The sequence below is a fragment of the Bombus affinis genome, chromosome 7 (genome assembly GCF_024516045.1).
Source record: "Bombus affinis isolate iyBomAffi1 chromosome 7, iyBomAffi1.2, whole genome shotgun sequence".
NCBI classification, from domain to species: domain Eukaryota; kingdom Metazoa; phylum Arthropoda; class Insecta; order Hymenoptera; family Apidae; genus Bombus; species Bombus affinis.
This window is the reverse complement of record NC_066350.1, coordinates 5,071,236-5,094,376: the sequence shown is the minus strand read 5'-3', so window position 1 is coordinate 5,094,376 and position 23,141 is coordinate 5,071,236. Positions and strand designations below refer to the sequence as shown.

Here is a 23,141-nt window from a genome sequence, read left to right as displayed (position 1 = left end):
TGATTTAACTCGAGGGAAACAAATCGCAAATTTTAGCGTAGTTAGAAAAGAAGTTTTCCTTCCTATACTTTTTTGTGTCGATGATCGATTATATTAAATTATTTTACGCTATACTATGTCATATATTTACGAATCGATATTCTACGTAATCGTGATTCATGTACGTTACGCGTAACTTACGCGTATCGTAATTACGACAAGGAATACAATCGTACGAGCCTGAAGACTTGGCACAAAGGTGTAGCTGTTCGTGAAGTATGGAAGAAAAAGCAAAGAATAGATATCGAAAAATCCTTCGCTCGGCTTTCAGTGTAAAGCCACTCTTTAATCACGACTCGGGGCAAATTATGGACAGTTAATTCGCTTGGCTTCTCCTCTCTTTTACGGTTATTCTATGCGGTCATTTCCATCTCTTCGCTCTGTAGCCAAAGGCGTTCCACAGTCAAATCGAGAACCAATCAATACCGATAATTAATTAGAAAAATCAGAAAGAAAAAACTTGCGAAACTCAAGAGTTCCAACGGAGCTGGTAGAAAAACTGCCGGAGGCTTTCGTTTGACTCCAAAGTCCCTTCACCCTCCTCCGCCCTCCTGCCTTCTCATCGGTTCCTCTCCGGTGAAACCACCCTTTTCGCCCCTGTTCGACCCTACCGAAAGTCCTTGCTCAATCAGCCTTCCTCCAGAGTTCCTCCTCGCTCTATGTTCTTCCTCGTTCTCAGGCTCGTCTCTTAGGCTGCAGTACTCTCGTGTCTTCGTGCCCCTTTACCATTGAATAAATTAACGTTTTTAGTTTGCCGATATTCTGTCCGACGCAGCCTCGGCTCCACTCTACTCTCTATATCTTCCGTCTATCGCAATGAATGAACTTCTTTTTCTTTCAGACGCTGCCTGCCTTCGCAGCGGCCGGGTCGCGCTCCTTCGCGCCGCTTCTCGGCCACCCACTCTATTCAACCGCGAAAATTCTGCAGGAATTTTAATAACTCGGATTCGTACTGATTAAAACGGAGGTCGCATCCGACATTCCTCCGACCAGCCTACGGTTGCTACTTGGCAGCGGGTGAGTTCAATATTTTGCCTCTGTGTATTTATTCCTTCTTAATCCGTGTTCCTTTTGAAGAGATAGAGATAGGAATAGAGAAAGGAAGACAGGCGGGCAGATTGGGAAAAGACGAGAAGAAAGGAAATACGTCGTTGAAACTTGTCGAGTCGTTATATATTTACTCAATAACATTAATAATTTCTCTAGTGCGCGTTTGCATCGAATATGTCGTATTATTTGATTCTATCACAAAATTTTGATTTCATTTACGAAAAATTTATTTTTCTATGATAAATTCGAAACTAATCTAAAATACGTGAAAGATCTGTTCGCAATTTTCTTCGCTCCTGTAATATAAACGATATATTTTCTTTCCGTCGTACAAACTTATTAGCAATTAACTGCAATTATTCCATTCATTCTCTTTTTACTTAAAGTTTTAGCGTCGCATCGACATCTAGATCAACGAGTGAAAAATTTCACTTTTTCACAGTATTCGTTAAAGAGAACAGGTAATTCGATTACGATAATCGATCGTTTTAGTTTTTATGCAGTTCTGACGATCACGATGATATTCAACAACGATTACACTGCGTTTCTTCGCATTCTCATTCAGATTTAAACATGATTATTTCTTTATGTACGTTACGTCTATTCAAGGATACTTTATGTAAATAAGCCGAACAAGGTCAGAAACTTGGCTTCGGATTTACCATCCACTTTCTCTCCTTTCGACCCGTTCGACCTCATCCTTTCTCACTGACTGGAAACTTCAGCTTTCGTCGCTTTTACACGTAACACGTCTTACATTATTTTATCACCTCCCAGAATCAATTAAGCAAAACCTTCCACCTTCTAAACGATCTTAAAACGTTCATTATTCGATCCATGTATCGGACGAAATCATCGTCACGTATATACATATCTATATGTATACATGGATTTACAAACATTGTTTGCGAAGAGTCTGCGTATTTTCCCCTGTTATTTTATTATTACGTACCTTGAACCTCGCGGATTCTTTTCATGTTTAATCACGTCATATCAAAAGCTTTCCGTCTAATCATAAAATAACATCGAAATCAGAAAATTAGCAAATATATGCTTTGCTTATCGTGTCTTCCTCCCGTGTACTTGTACTTGTACTTGTATGTACATATGTGTATACCTTTTGGTAACGATACATACGACTCACAGTATGCCATATATCTGTGAGTCTGCGAATAGCTCGAGACGTCACGTGCTCGTGGCTTTTAACAAAGCTATGTGAAGTCATATCAATGGCAAACGTGTCTAAATCTACGCATGCGGAAAAAATCCTGTACCGTACAAGCATAATGCTATAAAAGCGAAGGGAAATGATTGACCCTACCGAATTAGATGCTTTCTATCAAATGTCCCGACTCTGAAGCGGAGTGATAGCTTACGTGACTGAACGACCGCGATGATCATTTAATTCCAGTCGAGGAAAAGTATCAACAGTCGGGGGCAGTTGATCGGGGTGAGGGTGTCATTCGGTCCGCTGGTCTGTCGGTCTGTTGGCCTAGGGAAGGGCGCGTGGCGCACGTCCACTATCAATTTATCACCCACCCTCGCAACTTTCCCTCTCGGACCTCGTTCTCGTTTTCCCTCTTTTCTCGGGTCGCCCAACCTCTCCCTTGACCTCTGCACCCCTCCCTGTCTCCCTATCTGTCTTTCTTTCATCCTTTTTCGATCCACGAAAGAAGAGACCACTCTGAGAAAAGAGGGAACACGAAGAGAGTCGAAACAACCATGACCAGCACAATCTAGCGGTGGTCAGTTCACGCTGTAGGATTATAGCTTGTATGTACTACTCGTCGCAACCAGTCCGTTTGCTCTTTGGCTCGTCGAGCACCGAGGAGAACCGTTTACGTTGAGCGATTCTGATCGTGAAAAAGGATAGACGAGCAACGACGTGCATGATTTTCGCTTTTACGACTCATCGGGGAACGTTACGAATGCCTGAAGGAAGGCAAGAGAACTTGGTTTTCAATTTTTTAAAGATAAAAATTATCGTACCTTCGTGATCTGTTTCGTACTTCGTTACTTGGAACGACGCGACGCGATCTACGATTTAGCACCGATTTCGCCTAAAAATCCGATTCGTACGTGCTCAATTAATTATACGGTTTGTATAATTATAAATTAATTACGTCTACGTATATACAGTTTCGCTAATACGGGTCCGCTCTGGGATCATCTGGGATCATATGTTTTTAAACGCGTAATTAACTCTTTGCATTAATTGGTCGAGATTCTCAGTATTTTCTGAGATAACTTTGTAAACATCGTACAGGAGATCAAGAAATATAAAATACGGTACTGTCCGATAAATCGAATATTAGATATAACGCGGTTGTAAGTGCACGTATTTTTGCATAAAAATTGAACATCAAACGGAACAATTTTACCGCAGGTACGCTTTTTTCATCTACTTTTGTAGAAGAAATTATCTACTCGCGTAACATCAGGCATCAGTATCTTGTATAAGCTTCAATTAAGAACCCGTGCGTTGAACGCAAAAGTTCGATAGAAGGGAAAATAACGCGCGTTAACTTTCAAGAGTCGACGTCTCGTGTATCGACCTCTGGTACAAAAACACTTCCTTCTGGTCAGCCTTGCGCGGGTCAGTCGATCGCAGACACTGGCACGCTAACATCACCGCACGATCGTACACGAAAAGACATAACCGAGTACGCGGGAGAAATTTTTCTACCATCGGTAACCACCGGTATACTCGACGAAAGGGAAAGCAAGGGAAAGAAACGAAAGACTACGACGGGTCGGGCAGGAAGGAAAGCAGGACGACGCGGCGCGACGGCTAGAATCGAGGGTGGTTAAAGGAGAGAGAGAAGGCGGACAATAAAATCAAGCGGCAGGGCTTCAACCCTTCCGCTAGAGTTGAGTCGTAATCTTGCTTGCCACTCAAGGGTCGAGGCCTACGAGATCCCATTTTCTTTTCCGCCAGGGTAATTAATTAGCGTCACTCTGTTAAATCACGCGACGTACGTGTTGCGTGTTGAATATCCGATCCGTGCGAAAGTAAACATGATAAATAGCGATCGATCGAAATACGTGAGCTTTTGTAATTTAATTTATTTTCATTTCTTTAATCATGCACGTAATAGCTCTATTAAAATCGATACGAAGATTTTATCGATCGCGTGGAAGAACGACGGTACGTTATAAAAAGCACGATATTCAGAGGAGCCGCGAAGAATTACGAGAACGGAAACGCACAACCTTTCAGTGGTTTATACACGAGTAATTTTCCAACCAATATCAAAAGTTATCTTTCCACTGGCGCAAATGAACTTTAATTTCTGTAATTCAATAAGCCACAAGAGCACTCTCGACTCGTATCTCCGATAATTCTGGCTTTCAATACGAGTTTAAGAACATCCGAGATCGGCACTTATTTGTAAGTAATTCAGATCCGCTGCTGGCCCGCCCTTCTCCATGGTTTAATGATTAAGACGAGCGTGCAGGAGGGGGGGGGGGACACAGGAAAGGAAAACGAACCGAGTAAAGAGAGAAGGATAAAGAGAGTGGCTCTTGTCGTCGTTGCTGCATTTTTAATACCGCATTCTTCCCTTTAAAATTTAAAAATACTTCCGCGTCGCGTAATTGCAGGACCTGCTGGAAGTAAAATGCACGTGAATGCAGGGAAATCCGTCTCGTTGGTCGATCCACCGCCGACGGAACAGAGTTTCGCGAAAAGAGGAGGGAGGTGGTGGTAAAGGGGGAGTTACAGAGAGGCAGCGTGCCGGGGCTGGTTGCTCCAAGAAAATTAAGTACTGCCTGGTAATTTGAGGTATTGATTTTTATAGCCTCTCTCGGTAGGCATACATTAAAACTCCCTCTTTGCCCCCCTACCCTGCTTTGCTTTCCACTCCTTCTTCTTAGTCACCCTTCCCTGCAGGGGTGACACGAACACGGCGGTGCCTGGCGATCCAGCATAAATCTATCTTCCCTTCCCTTCCCTTCCCTCTTTCGAACGAAACGTTCGCATACGTGTCTTTCGAACGAGCCGGCTCCTCTTCGATCACGACCTCTGCCAGTCTTCATACCGTAGAAATTATTTTTTTTTGTAATGGAATCGATACCACTGTTATATGTACGCTATATATCGATACTATTCTATCGATTAATTTATCAAATGATACAATTTAGATATAGTTGATATAAATTAATACATGCAATTGTATGCCGAATGACGTCAATTTTGATAGATACTTTTCGCAAGTTATTAAAGCGACTTATTAAAAATTGCTGGAAAATTAAACGCGTTTAATCAACTTGGAAATAGTTTTTATATGTAACCTTCGCATGAGAAAATTAGACGAAAGTTAAATTTTGACATTCCTCCTCGGCTCGTACTTGGCATACGCGTCATTATATCGATTTAGTTTTTCACGTTAATTAATCATATTGGTCCGAGGGAAAGCAATTTGTTCGGAGCAACCCCAGAAGGGTGTCACGAGTACTGTGGCGTGTTTCGATCAGATAAAATTTCTCCCCCAATGAATTTTTCACCTCCTGAAGCACGGATGTTCCCCGTGCTGTCATACGTAATTACAAACACTCTGTGTATTCCTAATCGGCAACTATTTCTGCAGATTTTTAATTAAAGCCATTTCTTTACAAAATATCTTTATTAGAACGATAACAGGAAACGGTCACAGACATATACGCCACATATACCAGCTTTTAAATTGAACTTTAGAATATTTAATTTTAATCTATATCCTATATCTTGCGCAATAATTGTCTCTTGTGGTTTTGCCGTGTAAAACAAAAGTATAAATTAGCAAGTATTTTAAAATTAACTCGATCTAAAGTCTTATGGATGCCCAACAATGATCAACGATACGGGAAAGTATAGTACAATGATATTCTGAACGATAATATTTCAAAGAGAAAAATGTCGGAAAGATGCTGGTACATATAAGAAGAAATGAAAATTCAGAATCTTATATGCGTAAATAATAGGAGGATAATTTTTGTTAACGTACACGGAGGATATACAAGGAAACGGTCTGAGTTAAAAAATAATTATAAGAGATAGAGAGAATGGTGAAAAGGCGTACGAATGGATGTGGAAAATTGGTGGTAAAGATCGTGCACGATCCGTTCTTTCGTTGTTCTTTCGTTTCCACGTCAAGATAGAGAAGCAAAAGAGAAGGAAAGGAAACTCTCTCGTTCCAAGTTCATATGTGAGCGTCGATTTCGCGGTCCGCTGCGCTGCGTGAGTGGTTTGCTTGCCGCTTAAAAGATCCGAAGCATAACCATAGCGATGGCTCCACGACATCGCGCAAGCTTGTCCAAACAATACGATCAAATAAAGATTGGCTCTACTTATCAAATAAACAAATTCGTTTCTCATTGGCTATCGTTGAACTACTGATATTTTACAATATGTTTCGAATCTTTGTATCGGTTGTAAATCACCGAAGAAAATTATTATAAATAAATTGGAGATACTTTTGAAATTTTATGCACATAAGGACAGTCATACATAAAATTACTATATAGGATATATCGTATATAGAGGAATACAATAGATACACGCGGCTATACAACGGAAGGAACAAGGTGAATAAAAGATTTCTTAAAATGATTTGCCTCGACAACGTACGTACTACCTGAGCTTCTGAGGGTAACGGCGTAAAGGCTGGAGCGTCGCACCTGTTGCTTCAGTTCTTAGCACCAAATCGAAGGCCCCGACTCCGACAAGATACCATAAAATGGAATTTCATAAAGTGTATTTGGAGGCTGCAGGTATATACGTATCTACTTACCGTAGGTATACATGCCCTTCTGTTACATCGATCTCTGGCGTAGTTCGCTATGTGCACGTACCGTCGCACGATCACGCCGAAAGTATTGTATATTACCGTGCACCTGGCACACGTAAGCACTGCTTTTTCAACGGAACGAGATCGATAAACTTTGGTTTTAACGCTCTCGAGCCTGAGATCAGATTCGATGAAAAACCATTATCGTTCGCGCTACATTAACAAATTACTTCAAACGGGACACGACGAGGTGATAACGTAAGATTTATATTTTTTTCTTGATCTTCGTGAATATCAGGGATTAATTTACCGCTAGATTGCGATCAATATGAACGGTTTGATCGCGCGGAATGGACGCTCGTTCGAATCCATCGTTACTGGAGCTCCTCCGTACGGTGCACCTATTCCTCTGGACGGGGTAAAAAATGTTGAGGCCAGGCCAGCGTGGGGTCCGGACTTATGCACGCTTCAAGAACTCGGACACTTTAGATTTAACCGAGCGTTCGTACGAATAAACAATCCGGTGTTGCGGATTTATTAATTAGAATCGTTAAAATGGCTCATCGCACGAGTGTTTCGGCTGTTTCACCAGTCGCATAATTAACGTTTTACGTGCTAATTGAACATTTAGATGTCCTAACGACAGTCGTCGATGATCCTACCGACGATACGTCCTACTTTAATAGCGCTTGACGATGTTTAAATTACTTCAATTACATCTTTGCTACGTAATAGCAGTCGGGCAGGATATGATATGATCGGAACATTAGAACTAATTATAGGTATGTATCGGTAATGTAACGTTTGTAACGTGCTTTGAATTAAACGCGATGGAAATTAGATGAATTAAAAATGTATCGTGCTTCGAGTTTTTTACATACAAGATATTTAGACGGGACATTTACATATATCTCTGTTTCAAAGTACTTCATTGTAAGATCAGAGTTTTTATAAAAAAAAGAAAAGGAATCGTAATATCGGTTATGTTTTATCACGCGTTTTAACACTCATAACCAGCTGAAGTTACACCTAAGTCCTAGCAATTCCAAATCAACGATCCGATAAGATAAGATTTTAAACAACTCTTACATAGTTAACGTCGAATAGTCGGAATTTAAAGTTTCTTCGAGCGAACCTTTATTTCCTAAACAGATGCAACGTTACTCGTTTATCTCGCAAACAGCAAGATCAACGAAAAGATTAACTCGGGGCGTTGTTACAATGGCCTGGAATTTAGTAATCTGTACAGATTTCAAAGATCGTTCCCCGAATCATGCTGCTTTTCTCTGTACTATATTAGGATACAAAGGTTAAACCGCGCGAGATCAATCACCGACAACTTTCCCGTCCCATCGAGCTTTTTCGGAAAGATTGAAAGTACTCTTGGCTGTTTGCACGCGTAGTCGCGGCCGACGAATCCAAAGGAGGCACGAATCGCGTATATCTATCCAGGAGGCAAGGTGGCTCCGAGCAGGTTTTCGAGCCGATATCATTTGTATCTCCCGCGGCCACGACCTGAAGGCCTCTTACACCCGGACCGCCCCTCCTTCGTGCCTCTCTTATCCCAAACGATCGTCTACCTAATATTTATTTCGCATAGGCTCTTCTTTGATTTTATTTGGATATCGTGTGCGCGTTTAACGGTCGGCGTATCTCATCGGGCCGTTACGCACGTTTACGCGTCGAGCATCGCGCCGCGGCAGCCACGGTAAAACCGACCTTTTATCTGCGATAGCAACCGAACCGGACCCAACAGGGGTAACTTAACACCTGAAGATGGGTGCGTGCGCGCTTCTTAAGTACATACTCGCAGTTACGTTTTTGCGTAGACACTCGATACCGATGCATCGTTCGAACGTCTATTGTACATTTTACTCTTACACTCGAGTGGATTTTTATGCACCTATCTGAATCGAAATTTTTCCATTCATATACATTTTAACAGATTCGTCGATGATTGCATTTTAGTATATATGTTATGTACGTAGAACGTCGCACGGAATTTTTGCGGAACGTTGCGGAACAGTGGCATGTGCGAAGAAAGACACGGAAGCAAATTGGTAAACGTATAGCAAAATACAAAATTACGACAGACTGATTTTTTATTTAATACGCGCAAAGGGCTATTTATTTTAACGATGTACAGATTGACAAAGATCAATTTCCTCGCCAAAAAATTATCAAATATCGCACCGCTGAATGTTTACTCAAACCGACGAACTTTGTACTACGATTGTTGTAACAAAATTCTCTAGAGAGCGAAGCGATAGTCTAATAAATAAATAAGACAAGTTGGAGAATTATTTTCTGTGAAACGGTGCGCTTTTGTATTTACAACAAAGGGCGTATGGAACGAATTTCTGTATTATTTTAGAGGAATTAATTCAGAGTTGTTACGTGGGTATAGATATCACATGTGTAAATAATGAGTAGCAGCACCGGGAGCATTCATCACGACAAACAGCAGCAACGCCAAAACGGTTTATCTACGATAAACGGACTCTGGCACGTGTAACGTAACACCTTAAATTCATATATGTTCGTACGAATGATCGTACGTCTGGATTATAACAACACATTATACATACAATGAACTATACGTTTACCTACCAGTTTCACATTACTTCTTGCTGCCTACGTATACACCCTAAATGTCTTTCATGGATTTGAGTGAAAATTAAACGTTTCAAACGTAAAAGACAAATTAATGCAACATTTCGCTATAACGTTTATAACATATACGTGTATATAGAATTGTTACGTGGTAATTATTCTTAAGTTTTAGAATTTTTTAAATCGCGAAAAATTGTCTATTTCCAACTTGAATTTGCTAATGGAACGGTTTTATTTAAAAAATTAAGCAAACAGAAATAAGGGTAGATTCGGCAATTTCTTTCGCTCGCCTTCGAGAAAGCTGTGTTTTTTGCTTATTCGAGGAAGCCACGCTCCTAATGATCGCTTTAAAAAAGGCTGATGTATCAGTTCGAGGCGAGGCCGAGGGTTAAAAAGTCAAGCAAAGCTGGACCATGGGTACACGTTGGCTGCAAGAAGAAGCAGCATCATCTGCAAAACTCTTTCACCCGCCATAAAGGTTATCAAGGGGCCCGGCACGTGTAACTTAACACCTTAAACTGTTCGTATATACGCGTATAAGGGATTCGTAACACGTTTGAACGCGACCGTGCGGATGCAACCACACGGACGCGCCGGCAAGGCCCGAGCAGAGCTGGCCATCTCGGTAGATACATTCGAACGTTGGTGCATCGGTGAACGAGAGAAGGAAAGAGAGGCACCGAGAGTCGAGAGAAAGACGAGGCCGTGTCTGCGGTCGTGACTGCCCGTGACATACACGCTCACGTTATACATACATCTCTCGCCGAAGCTGCCACGGACTTTCCACGCGGCATTCGGTTACCCCGATGATCACACTACCAGCGATCATCATCCACCAACCAGCCGAGCAAACAAATTTAGCCGGGCCGGTGACGATAAAAATTATTATCGGGCTCGATCATCGTCTTTCCCCTTGTTCAGCAAGTGTACACGAGAGACGAAAAAAAGTTATCGCTTCTTTGGTACGATCAGTGCGATACCTGTATCGTTTCGCAAATTATCAACTGTGATAGGCGGAGAAGCGTTACCATGAGAAATTACACGTCTCGTGATTAATATCGATAGGTTTGATTTCAACGCGATTGTAACTGTTAATGCTTGAATGGATTACCAGAAAAATAATTTAACAGGATCCAATTTGGTCAAAAGCAACGTTTAATATCGTTCAGGATAAAATACGAACGAACTTGTTACTCTGATCTATCTCATTTACATCGACAACTCCGTAGGTTTCTCAACGTTTAATAAGATATGTGATGGTGTAGTGACGCTGGTCGTGCGATTTAATAAAGATATATGATGTAGCTTCTTTTACGATATTCGAAAGATCGGCACGTAATAAGTTAAAAGTCTCGAAATTGTATCTTCGACCATGACAATGCTCCCCCCTTGTAACTCTTGATCGAATTGCATTCTTGGCGCTAGAGCTGATTCGAAACCACGCGTCACGTATTACCTTCGATGCGTTTTCTCACGCGGTCGGGAGAATGAAGCGAGGCAAAGGATTGGAAAGGTTGTAGATAATAGGCGGGATGGCAAGGTAGCAACGGAGGGAGGGGTAACAGAAGATCTTCATCTGTAACATCGCAAATTGAACGAGGATTTGCTGCGACCACGAGCTTCCACCGCAAATGAATGCATATCTCGCGGTATCGATGGTAATACACGTATCCTCTGATTTAAATTACTCGGAACTGCCAGGCTTCCTGCAATTTACAAGTCGCTCGCCCAAAGTAGTATCGTGCTATACGTCTATGTAAATAACTATGGAAGCTTAAAGTTGAATCTCTGCAAACAGTTATCGACCCATTAAATAGAAGATGTTTATCAAATATCGGAAAAGTGGAATTAGGCGAATGAAAGTGTCTACAAACGTTTCATTTATTTAGATAGAAATTCGATTACAAACGTCATATATGTTCGCGAAAATTTAATAAGTTTTACTTCTTAAATACTGGACACGTACGTATGTGCCCGATGAACGTCATTAACGTCCATTTCATAGGCCTCGCGTAACTGACAAACGAATTATAAAAGCGTGCAAAAGAAGAAAGAAAAAAAAAACTATACGGTTCCATCTCAAAGACACGACGTTATTCCATTCTTCTACGACAAAGGTAGTATTTTTGAATCAGGTATCAGCTGTGACGATCCATTTATCTTTCGAAAGCAACAAACTTTTATTCGAAATGCTGCAACATCATCGAATTATCAATTATCTGTTATAGTAACGAATGAAACTAAATCGCCACTTAATTAAATTATTAAATATGAATCTTGATTTTCTTCGTCTTCCGACGTTGATCATCGAAAGAAAAGTATTCGGCTACTTTTAGTAACTCTACAAAGTCGAGTGTTTTATATCGCATACAGTTAACTTATACGAATTGCGTAAAATTGCGATAAAATGCGATAAATCGCGTGCGTAAGTCGTGACACGTAGAAAAAACGTAGAGAACGCGCAAGACAGATCGATGGAAATATACGATAGCAGATAGGAGAATCGTGGTGGCTGTAACACGAAATACGTACGCTATCTTGAAGCGTGCAAGATCCTGGAGATGGAACGTAGTCCGATCTGTCGAGGGCGTGATTCCATTTCAATATCAGTCCATCTGCGGTTCTACGCAGACACCAATCTCCGTAACACGGGATTCGTCGAATATGAACTATATCTCGCTATTGTATTTTCGCAAACAGAATAAATTATCTATTCCATGAGAAACTCGATCGTAAGTCGATAATAGAAAATGTCATCTGTCATCCGAGGAGACGAAGACGGAAACAAATGGAAGTGGTTGATAGAAAGGAAATTTTTTGCATCTATCGACTCCCTAAGCAAAAGATAGATCCAGCCCGGTTGAATGCAGCTGCAAATTTGCGCACACGGTCGAGCATCGAGATTGTGTTTCAAACTATTTAGCAGGTGTGCTTCGGTTCGTAAAGCAAGGGTTGGGCTACCTCCACATACAGATTACACCTGGAACGAACGTCTTCGTCTATTGTTTTTTTCCTGTTCCTTCGTACCCACCCACTGCTATCAGCGTGCACACTCGTATTCTTCCTGTGTCACATGCATACGGTACAATAGGTGCACCTTTCAAAAGGTAACACCGCTAATTGGGGACGCGCTGAACATTTGTAGCAGAGAAACAGACAGACAGAAGGCGCAGTGCCTTAATTGTCACCTTCCTCTTCGAGATTGTATGGCATACCAAGCATGAAGCAATGCTTGCTCGTATGAAAACTCGCTACTAAGGATGTGAAATGGTTACGTCTACCGTGACGATGCCGACTATATAATTAATACTTTCTACGGCAAGCTTTCGCAGTAATCAAGAATCTACATACGCAAGAAGCTTCTCACGGAATTCGTTTCTGTATAAATGAAGTTCTTTTTAATGGCGAAAAATGCTGAAATTTTTCAAATACCAAATATAAACAAGGCGACGAAACATTTCATAATTCTTAAACGTACAAACTGTTCATCTTCCAGAGCAGGTTAAACTTTTATTTCGTCGAATCTACGATCTACTGAAAAATCGTAAAAGCTCCAGCGTTCGATTATCTGCAATTTTTGCTGACTCGATTCTCGGCCCTCCCTTCGAACATTGGATTTTCATTTTCCTCGAACGTTGTTTCTCGTTGTTTGAGAAGGACAACCGTGACATACAAGTTGTCGATTTATTGCCCGAGTTGTCCTCTCTTTTGTCGGGTTACATTAGCGCCAGTTTAGACACTCATATCAGGAATTAAAATTAAAAAATTGAATTTCACGAACCGTGAACAGTTCGCTCCTCTATTTTTAATTTGATTCTACTCTGTTCGAGTAAATGGAGTTTGGATAAAAGGAATTTACATTCGTATCGAACAAGCATTTTTATCTCGTTCTACCGGATACGTACGTGCGAGTGTAGTTTGGAGAACCATAATTTTTTTGAGAGGCACGCATACTCGATTGAAACCGTTAAAATTTCAAACATAAAGTCGTTGAAAGAAATCGTTATAAACTCGTGGTCCTTGTGTCGATCCGTGTCTGCCGAAGAAGCTACAGCGGAGAAGTATAAAGTATTCCTTTCTTTCCCTACTCGTTGGACATGGAAAGAGGGTGAAGCTCGATTGTGAGTAGCAGCGGAGGGTAACGAACGGGCACGTGAGTACGTAAGAGGCTGAGTTAGGTATTAGATAGGTACGCAAGCTAACCCCGGTAGATCGGAGATCGGAGTAAAGTCGTGCAGGATAAACGACGAAAGAAGAGAGGAGAGGAGAGGAGAGGATGGCAGAGGAGTTGAAGGAAGAAGGGATCATCGAGCCGCCACCGTCGTCGTCGTCGTCGCCGCGGCGCGGCGCGTTAAGCCAGTAGGTAGAACCTAAGTCACCGGCAACAACGAACGTTCAGAGAGCTCAGTGATTACGAGGCTGATTGGCCGCCGCGAGATGAGACGGCGGCGTCCGTCCTGTCGACCACAGCTCGTGACGGAACAAGCGCGCACAAGGTTTTTCTTATTTATTCGTATTGTGCTCGCGGCCGCACTCTTGCTTGGCTTTGCGACTGCAACCGGGATACGACTGCAAGCAAATGCGGACGCAGGGAGCTGCTGGGACGAACGACGAAACGAGACGGCGGGAAAAGAAAAGGGAAAGGAACAAAGACGAATATACCCTTAGCCAACGTATATAATTTCATATCGTGGCGACCCGGTGCGCCGCGTAGGGATAGGCGCCACGCCCACCTGTGTGTCTCTTGGGCTGGCGCCCGTCGTGTCTCCTTTCGCTTCACCGACGGTTGTTGAAGCTTCTGCCGTTTGCTGCCTCTTCTTTCTTCCTTTGCTCCATCGAGTTGCTCCTTTCTCCTCCATTTACCACCCTCGACTCTCTTTTCTCTCCCTGCCATCCCCGTTTCACCGTAGCTATCTGTCTTTCCGTTTACTTGTTTTTCCTTCTTTCTCCTCTTCTTTCTCTTCGCCTCTTCTTCTCCCTTCTTTTCCGTCACGGCGATATCCTCTACTCTATCCTTTGCTCTGTCAACTCCGTTCCATCATGGGTTCAAGCTTGAATCCGCTCAATTTCCGCGACAACGCCGGCGAATCTGCAAAACCGCAACGCGTGACGACCTAACTGCTTTTCGTTTGAGACCTCAGAGTTAATCGGCGAGCTCCTACGGGTGTCTCGGCTTTCTATCTTCCCTTTTGCTGCTCGGGAAGCCGCGCGCGTCGTTCCATTTCACGCGACCGATGAAACGATCGTCCCTACATCCGTATTTCTTTCAATTTACTTTCTCGACAACTTTGGCGTCGTTGTACGTATGATTTGAAATTCGGAATTGCCGCATAATGAAGCTCGTTGCTGTATAAAGTATAGCCATATTTTTACACGATGCTCGTCGTACCTTCTTCGTTTATCCTGTTGATTTATCCTGGTGTAATATGGACTTGCAGGTATACCGAAAGGTTAAGATTTAACGTAAAGATATAGCTTCAATGTGTAAGTTATAGGCGGTACTATTCTGCTAATGAACTACTTGATCAATGGGGGCGCCTTGCTGAAGAAAGCGTAAGTCATAATACCGACTGTTACTGTCTGCAAGCTATTTCATTGTAAGTAAAATACGACACGAGGATAAAGCGCGAAGAAAGAAGCGAAGAACAGAAAATAGAATATACATAAAGGAGAAAAATTAACACGAGTACAAAGATCAAAGAATTTGTTTAAGTATTGCAATGTTATAAACAAAAGTTTTAAGATATTTGTAACAATACAAAACGAAAATGTCGAAAGATGCGGTTGTTGCTGTATCTTGCTGTCGCAAACTTATTAAAGTAAAGAAAAATTTGTAAGTAGACGGTTTTCGCCTGTTAAGTATTTTTATTTCTATAGGGGGGGAAAACAAAATCGTACGAAGAAAATTTATGAAGCAAAGACGTACTATGTACAAGCAGCCGTGCTTCTTATTGTAACAAAGAATCTCCGCTATAACGAGAACTCGACAAGAAGTAGAAGAATGCGTCTTTCTCGTTCCATTCGATCGGATATGCAGACATACGCGTACTCTGCATTGTGAAAGAATGACTTTATGTTTATTCACTCTGATAGTTCAAGGAACCCACTGAGATGTTACAGTAAGAATTAGAAATTTCACTCTTAACGGAAATAGGGTCGAGTACATCCTATTACAAATATATAAATAAACGATTTGTTTACAGAAGGCGAAAGCAAATTAAGATATTATCCTAATATGAGCATAACATCTTAAATAACAGTAAATTAAGAATCAAAGATCAATTTGATCACAATTTATTACAATTATTGTTCGCCGTATACACGTTCAAATATTTACATAGAGTCGTAGCTCGAGATGATGCTCACGCAACTACGATCGTTACTGATAAGTAAAATCAGATACGTTACAATCTATATTCAGAATAGTTGTTAGATCAACATACACGAGACACAAACGGAAGAAAAGAACGAAAGTAAAATTAACACATTGATATATGTAGTACTCAGAGAATCGAGCCACTCGTCTTACCACTGATTGCGTCCTCACGTACAGTTCGAATTGCCGAACAAAATTGCCCGCGCGGACAAAAAATCCCGACAAGGCTGTAAAACAAGAAGGACGAGAAAAGAAAGAAACGAAGCAAATGGAAAGGATGAAAAGAGGGCCAGTGCGCCGCCGCAATGTCGATCGAACGAGATTTGCAAAAGGAGAGACCGCAACATGCGCCAAGTTATTTATAAAGCCGTGTTGCAAATCTTGGCATGCATTATCACCGGAATCATAAAGTTGCTACGTAAAGCTTCTTACCTATGAAACAGAAATAAAATTGTCCAAACACGATCTAATTTGCATGTGAAAAAATTATTGGAACGTTACCAGCTTGTCGTCTCAGGTAGCGAACATTACATCTCCTTGTATAAATCCGTTTCATTCCCTCGAGAAAGGAGAACGAGTGTAACCGAAAAGGAAAAAAAAAGAAAAGGGAAAAGAAAAAGAAAACAGAAAGAGTTGCACATATTGGACAGACGAGCGGGAAAAGAGCAGGTGGGGAAGATAAGGACAGGGCAGAGAAGAAGAGAAACGATAGAAGGACAAGCGTACGGCCGCAACGCCGATCACGGGACCTTTGCGAAAGGGCAGAGGCTCGCGGGGAGAAAAACGAAGCGACTATGGAGTCGTCTGCGCTGTAGAGATACCAGAGCACACACGACGAGGAAGAAGATTATTGTGTAGCGCGAGAGGGTAGGGCATGACCCTGGGCGGCCACGAAGATCGGTACCACAGCAGCCTCGCCGCCACCATCCACGTTCGTACGTCTACACACGTGCAACGCACACGTGCGCCTTCCTCAACCACCGATCCGCAAGAACGATGTAGGCTCGAACAGCATAAACCGAGCACACGCGGTCTCGTGAGAGCAAGAAAACACAATGCACCGTCACGGCTTTCTTAATCGCTCTCGATCTACTCGTTTCCTGACACAAGGAAGGATACCTATATCGAGAACTTAATTTCGACGACTTTCTTGTCAGTTCATTCTTACGTACCTTTTTTCGTCGAAATGGCGTTAATTTTCACACCGTCTCGTAATTCTGCGGAAAATTTAATACGCAGCTTTATTCGTTAAGACTGCACATCACTGATGACATTTTTGTTATCGCAATATAGCCATTTTTGCGATTACAACTTCATTTATTGGAACATAATTTTAATTAGTTCCCGATTAAACGACATCCTGTACAAATTTAATTATTTATGTTTCATTTATATTCACAGCTTCGTCCTTGTTCAGACAAGCGGCTATTGTGATGCTTTAGTATTTTTTAGTTGAAATACCTGTTATCGTAGTTGACAGTATTGTTGAACGATCGACATGAAATTTAGCTTAGACAACAAGGCTGCTACTTATTCTTTAAGAGTTTGTTTGTTGTTATATTAAAAATAGGCTTGACGTTGATCACCGTCCGAATAGTTTAAGAGATATGCATAAAAATACAATTAAATTTGTATCAATTTCGACATACGATGGCTACTTAAAGGCGAATATCGATAACCTGGGAATAATTTCACACGGATTGTGTAAGAACTCGATTGTTTCGCCTAGCTTGGCGAATAGCCCGTAGCCATCGGTAACACGTGGGACGGTGCGTATTCTCGAGAGCGCGTCGAATAGTGCCCGTTTACCGATCGGAGCTCGAGTCAAAGGCAACATAGCGAATGTAACTAAATCAAGCAGCACACACGGTTCGGCGGTGCAGACACAAGCGTTATGAGAGCGAACAAACACAACGCCCGTCACGTATTTCTTAATCGTTCTCGATCTATCCGTACCGTAATTTCAACACCGGTACATGTCCATTACATACGTATTTATGCATCTTATATGGACACTTACGTACAGATCATGTACGTGTTAGCGTTCTATATCCTACACGGACTCTTGGTGTACCCAGAGCTTACCCCCTCATTCCACGGGTCAATGGCTCGATGCCTCGACTTTGCTCCGATCTGCTTCGCTCCGCTCTGCTTCGTACCACCTCTTTTCTTTCCCCCTTGTGCCTCCTCCGCCGTGAGAGGCATCGTCTCCTCCCCACATACGCTGTTTCAACTCTACTTCGTTCGTTCGTGTTACTCTTGGCGAGAGCACCCTGCCGTTTCGGAGACTTCAATGCGCGACAGCTCCTCTTTTCTCGACTCTCCTCTCTCTCCTCTCTGGCACCTCTTCGCTTCCCCATTCCTCCTCCCCACCATCTGCCTTCTGCCTACTCTTTCGCCAAGCTTGTACCTTCCCCTTTTCCTCGGCCACGTATTTCTCTGGCCAACAGGTATTTTTCTACCGCCGCTTTTCCTTTCGCATGTACGTCGTGTGTGTGATAAGTGCGTTGCGATTCGATGATATAATGATTTACTGAAACGCGTGTACGAAAGTGCCGAGAGCGTGATTATTATTGTCGGTGATTATCGACGTTGTTATTAGCTAAATGGTGGGGACATTAGAGCAAAAATGTTCGAAGCCCTGCAATTCTAAATCTTTTTTGCCCTGAATTTGTTCTCGCAAGGTTACATTCATAAAACGACTTTTCGCTTCTAGAAAGTTAACTCGATATATTTCTATCCGAATCGCATTTATCGATCTATTATATTTTCCTGTTGTATTTCGTCGCTATTTGCTTATTCTACCTACCGTACATTCAATTTTTTTAATATTTTTCAAAAATCAAATTTACCGATATCTTTGATACTTGATAATATCAGTATCAATCCGAGTAATGAAATACAGTAGATACTTGCACGATTGTTATATTTCTTATTTTGCTCTGTAGTCTGGTATTGTACAGTGTCGAAACAGCGTTTAAATTAACACGCGATACAATCATAATAGGTACGAGATAAGCTTTAAAACTGCAAACCGAAAATTACTTTTCAAACTTGAAACGTGCAACACACTGGATCGTTCCGTAGGATTATAATTTATCTCCGGTTGATATAGAGTCCGCATCGATGATTGCGTGCAAAAGACATTCTGACTGTCCGAAAGAACGATTTCTTAGTACATGCTTCTTCGGTAGATGATGAAACTACAACGATACGCGGTGTACCAATAACATACCGACGAGATAACGTCGAGTCATTCGGAGAGGAGCGAACGTCTAAGATACCATACGTACAGCCACGGAACGTTAGGCAGCGAGCTTCGACGAATTGGAGCACGAACAGTATTGTATTCACATCCGGAGCATAGGCTTCTTTGAAACGAGCTACAACGCGTATACGGCGTTGCTCGCAAAAACGTAATTGGTAGGCACTGAAGCTGTGATTATTCGAGTAGAATTTCACGGAATGGAGCTAAATGGGTTTGAGGAACAAACAATTTACGCTGGGCAGCACCAGCTGATTGCTCATAAAGTCGTGTAAGTATAAAGTATCGGTGGATGTTTGTTCTTTACCGGACCGATGACGCGGTCGTCGTCCTCTATTCTTGATTCTTCTTTGACACGGACGTTCGTTGGATTTTGATCAGGATTTTCACGCCTTCGTTTGCCGTCAGAGAAAAAGTGCCTCGCCAAAGTCCATAGAAACAGATACTTTCATTGGGATATCCGTGTTGCTCGTAAAGAACGATATAAGAAGGCACACTATTTTCGTTTTCTTTCGAAAGTCTATTAAGTCGATTTCCTACGAAACATTACGTAATACGTTAAAATGTAAATGGAAACGTATTTTAAGTTAAGATATTGGTTTTAGTAAACCAACCAAGGAAATACGGACTTTCGTGTCTGAAAGATAAATATCACGTTTTATTGTCAGCTTCCTAAATTAAAAATTGACAAGATGATTTAATTTTGCTAATTAGTAGGCGAAAATGTTTGTCGTGAGTACGCGAGTTCATCGAAGAACAGAGCAATAATTATTCTTTCTTACTATGTCTAATACATTCCATCGTATAATGGACGCTGGAATTTTTCATCAAAGGTAATAACTTCAAACGATTCTCTTTTTTTTAATTATCGTTTATTACACGTAACCACTATTGGAAGGAATATCGAAATAACCACAAACGCAACAATAAAATCTATCTTCGATATAAACATGCATTGGCGTACTCCTGCTTGATTGGATATAAAAACAAAGTAGAAGAAACGCCTTTATTCCGTTTATTCGATAATTACATCGGGAACATCGACGAACAATTGAAATATTAAATTCCATTAAAATATTCGCCCGCGCAGTACGCAACGAAAGGCAATCGTATTTTACTCATGGACTGAATTACGAAACTAATAATCGATCGGAATGCGCTTCTTTCGTTCGTTTCATACAGCCAATCGTCGTACGATTTTTATTCGTGCAAATAGCATTTTGGGAGTTACATTCCACAAGCTCGTTACGTATCGATAAATAACAGCGTGTGCATAAGAAATCGATGTACGTCGATACTAGGAACGTATCTCGACCCATATAACGTGTTCGACTATCGACATTCCAGTTAGCAGAAACGTAACGTCGAGTCTGCTTCTTGGAAAGGAGAAAATAAGGAAGCTAGCAGAAAAATTCGTTACGGTTAAGCGCTAATCGCACGTGAATACGTCGAATTTTAACCGCAACTGGCATGCTTACGATTAAAATACGATTTAAAGCGAGCAATTTTTTAGAACACTCTTATCTGTGTCGGGTCGTTTGAAACATTGCTTAAACGATGAGAAATTTTCCGTTGTTAACAAGAAAATATTACGTTAAACTGTCTCGCTGTGATTCACGATTGAGCGGTCGTGCGAATGTCTATGTCAAGAAAAAGAAAGAAAGGAAAAAGAAAAGAAAGAAAGAACCGTAAGTCCACCGATCAGGGACCATGGATGTCCATGGACTCCTGCCCGATTCCCATCTCCCCATGCTCCTTGGAAACAAGGAACAAACTGTAGCATCGGACAGCGAAGGCTCCCACTTGTGGGAACCATCGTGCACCATGCCGTGCTCTCTGGACCACGAAGTGAAAGGTCTGACTCGGAGTTAACTGACTGACTCGCAGTGTATTTGAAGTGTACGGCCTGTGTGCAAGGTGATGTATCTCTACCGACTCTCTTACAGGAGGGCCGCACGAGAAACGGACGCACACGCACGCAAGTCGCGAGTTGCACGATGTACGGATACACGGAGATCCGCGGTTCTATTCCAGTATACATCGTACATTCGTCTTACATGTGTATATATGTGTGTATATATACATATACATGTGTATGTACTTTACGTGCATACGTATCTATGTACATACGAGACGTTACGACCGCCATGGTAATCGGCCATAAACCGCGAAACTATCTCTACATACGCGTCGAGATGCTTGCATCTGCCATCCTGCACCTGCACTCGATCTTTGTTTATTGGAATCGTCGTGTTTTCTTGGATACCGGCAGAAGCGGAACGTAAGAAAGGAGTTTGCGCCTCTTCGTCTGCACAGTCAGGGAACAAAGCGTTTCATTGTCCTCCGCGTTAGGTTCGCGTATACGGATCGAGGCGGATCGTCGAGATTGAAAGTCGTTCGGCGGACTCGCTGGTTAGAAATTTTCATTGCTTCGATCGCTACTGTAATTTTACTCGTTCTCTGCCGGCTGCAAGTTCTGACTGTTCTATTCGAAAGCTATACGTTGCTGGATAGGAAATCGCGTGACTCGGAAGGAATAACGTTCAGACCGGATAATTCGTACTACTTGCTTGTAAAGAATATCGACGTTATCGGTTGCTGTCTCTTCTAATTTCGATACTCTATGCCATCATAGTCAGACGTCTATCTATTAAAGTATCGACGAAAATTTATGATCATCGATGTCCTGTTTCGTCGTTTATTTTTTCTCCTATACAAATTATGCAGAAGCTCGGGGAAAAGAGTGGACTCTATGGACAAGAACGAGGACGGTAAAGTCGAGCACCCGTCCTTCGGAAACGTCTCAACGTCTTTCCCGGCGGCCTTCATTTCGCATTTAATCCTGGAACTACCCTCGCGTATTTCGTAGTGAGCGGAGCGCAAAATACGCGAAAGACCAAAGACAACGCCCTTAGGTACTTATATACGATGTTGGTGGTAAAGATGAGACGTAAGAAGCGAGGGGGTTGGGAGTGCTCGAAGGTGGAACGAGGAGAATGGAGATGAGTATGGGGTGGGGGCTGGGTTGGCTAGGTATGTATAAGCAGAAGAAAGCGCGGGTCGATTAAAAGTAGCGAGGGTGTTTCTCCTCTCGTTACCGGAGAGCGAGCAAGCGGTAGCGGGACAGGGATGGAAAGATGGAGAAAGACGGAAAAGGATGAAAGCCGGTCGAAAGTCGAAGAAAGATGGATAGACCGGGAGAAGGTTAGCGTAAAGAAAGAAAGAGAGAAAGTGGGTAAGTGAGAAAGGGAGAGAAGTTGGAACGGCGGAAGAAGGTGGGCAGTGGTGTAAGACGAGGAGAGGGATAAAGCGAGAGAGAGAGAGAGAGAGAGAGAGTGAGTAAGAGCAAGGAAGAACAGAGGAGGAAGAAGAAAAGGGCTATAAAGCAAATGCGACGAACAGAGACAGGAATGTAGTTCTGATCCGGAGGGGTTCGTAAAACGCCGCGCCGCCTACGTTGGATCGCGAGGGGAGGACAGGGAAGAGAAGACTCAAGAATCTCAACCTTTATTTGGATTTAAGTAAGGAAAAGGGTTGTAAGATGTGTCGGATCTGGTGGATTCGGGGCCAGCCAGGACGAAAAGGAAGGGAAATTTCACGATGGCGTGGCGCATACGGAAGAAGCTCGAGGTACGTGAATGTAAATTTTATGATCAAAGTAGCGGATTAATACGGAAGCAATGCTTCTCTGCGGTTACCGGCAAAGATGTCTGTTTGTAGTTGTACCATCCTGCTGGTGGTTTTAATACTTTTCGTTTAAACGATACACCTCTGCGTTGTTTCTAAAAATATCCACAGATTCTTCTATAAAAACTATGTACGTGTACGTTTCGCACTTACTAACCGACGATCTGAAAATCGACAAAATTATACGTTTCAATTCGTTGAAATTTAATCTCGCGCGAAACATGAATATTCAGATGTAAACACGCGATATTAAATCGAGATAGGTATCTGTCCGCAAACGAGCAAAACTTCGTGCGGCGAGAAACTCTCTTAATTCACGATTCTCGTTTCACCGTATCAAAAG

The 23,141-nt window shown here is 42.1% G+C and overlaps 1 long non-coding RNA gene across 2 annotated transcripts in view; it reads left to right on the top strand.

Moving 5' to 3' along the window:
* The first annotated feature begins 695 nt into the window (after positions 1-695).
* Positions 696-23,141, top strand: part of LOC126918308 (uncharacterized) — a 53,257-nt gene continuing 30,811 nt past the window's right edge. Inside the window, exon 1 of one of the 2 annotated variants that reach the window (XR_007711303.1) lies at positions 696-1,056. This is a non-coding gene — a long non-coding RNA (uncharacterized LOC126918308). Of the gene's footprint in view, positions 1,057-20,196; positions 22,742-23,141 lie in introns of those variants that run through there. The other variant, XR_007711302.1, reaches the window with a different exon arrangement.